We start from the raw sequence: 1,352 nt of genomic DNA, 5'->3' as shown, positions 1-1,352 counted from the left end.
AAAATCTGTGGAGGGTGCTGAAGGTTCAGTTGCCAAATATCAGCCTTGAAACTTTAAAGGGGTACTCCGGTGAGAAACAAAAGTTTTCTGATCAACTGGTGCCAAAAAGTTATACAGATTTGTAAATTACTTCTATAAAAAAAAATGTATTCCTTCCCGTACCTATCAGCTGCTGTATGCTCCAGAGGAAGTTGTGTAGTTCTTACTAGTCTAACCACAGTGCTCTCTGCTGCCACCTCTGTCCGTATCAGGAACTGTCCAGAGTAGAAGCAAATCCCCATAGCAATCCTCTCCTGCTCTGGACAGTTCCTGACATGGACAGAGGTGGCAGCAGAGAGCACTGTGGCCAGACCGAAAAGAACTACACAACTTCCTCTGGGACATACAGCAGCTGATAAGTACTGGAAGGATTAAGATTTCTATATAGAAGTCATTTACAAATCTGTTTAACTTTCTGGCACCAGTTGATTTGAAAACATTTGTTTTCCACTGGAGTACCCCCTTTAATGACTTGGAGAGGATCTGTAAAGAGGAGTGGGACAAAATTCTTTGTGAGATGTCTGCAAACCTGGTGGCCAATAAGGAAACCTCTGACCTCTGTGATCATCAACAAGTATTAAGTCCTGTTTTCCAAAGGGTCAAATACTTATTTTTTGAGTAAAATCCAGATCAATTCATAACTTGTGTGTGTTTTTCTAGATTTTTTGTTGTTATTATGTCTCTCACTGTTTAAATAAACCGACCATTAAATAATAAACTGATCATTTGTCACTGGGCAAATGTACAAAATGAGCAGGGGATCAAATAATTTTTTCCCTTCGCTGTACTTGTATCTTGTATAAATATGAGGGTGACGTATAAAGGAATGAGCTCTACGTCGGTCTTTGTACATTGCTAGTGATAAAAATAGTATCATTAAAGGGGTACTCCACTGGAAAACATTTATTTTTTAAATCAACCGGGGACAGAAAGTTAAACAGATTTGTAAATTTCTTCTATTAAAAAAATCTTAATCCTTCCAGTACTTATTAGCTGCTGCTATGATCCACAGGAAGTTCTTTTCTTTTGGAATTTCCTTTCTGTCTGACCACAGTGTTCTCTGCTGACACCTCTGTCCATTTTAGGAACTGTCCAGAGCAGGATAGGTTTTCTATGGGGATTTGCTCCTACTCTGGACAGTTCCTAAAATGGACAGTGGTGTCAACAGAGAGCATTGTGGTCAGACAGAAAGGAAATTCAAAAAGAAAAGAATTTCCTGTGAATCATAACAGCAGCTGATAAGTACTGGAAGGATTAAGATTTTTTTAATAGAAGTAATTTACAAATATGTTTACCTTTATGGCACCAGTTGA

This window comes from Hyla sarda, chromosome 6 (assembly GCF_029499605.1).
Source record: "Hyla sarda isolate aHylSar1 chromosome 6, aHylSar1.hap1, whole genome shotgun sequence".
Classification (NCBI taxonomy): domain Eukaryota; kingdom Metazoa; phylum Chordata; class Amphibia; order Anura; family Hylidae; genus Hyla; species Hyla sarda.
The sequence above is the reverse complement of the archived record's forward strand: the minus strand, read 5'-3'. Positions refer to the sequence as shown.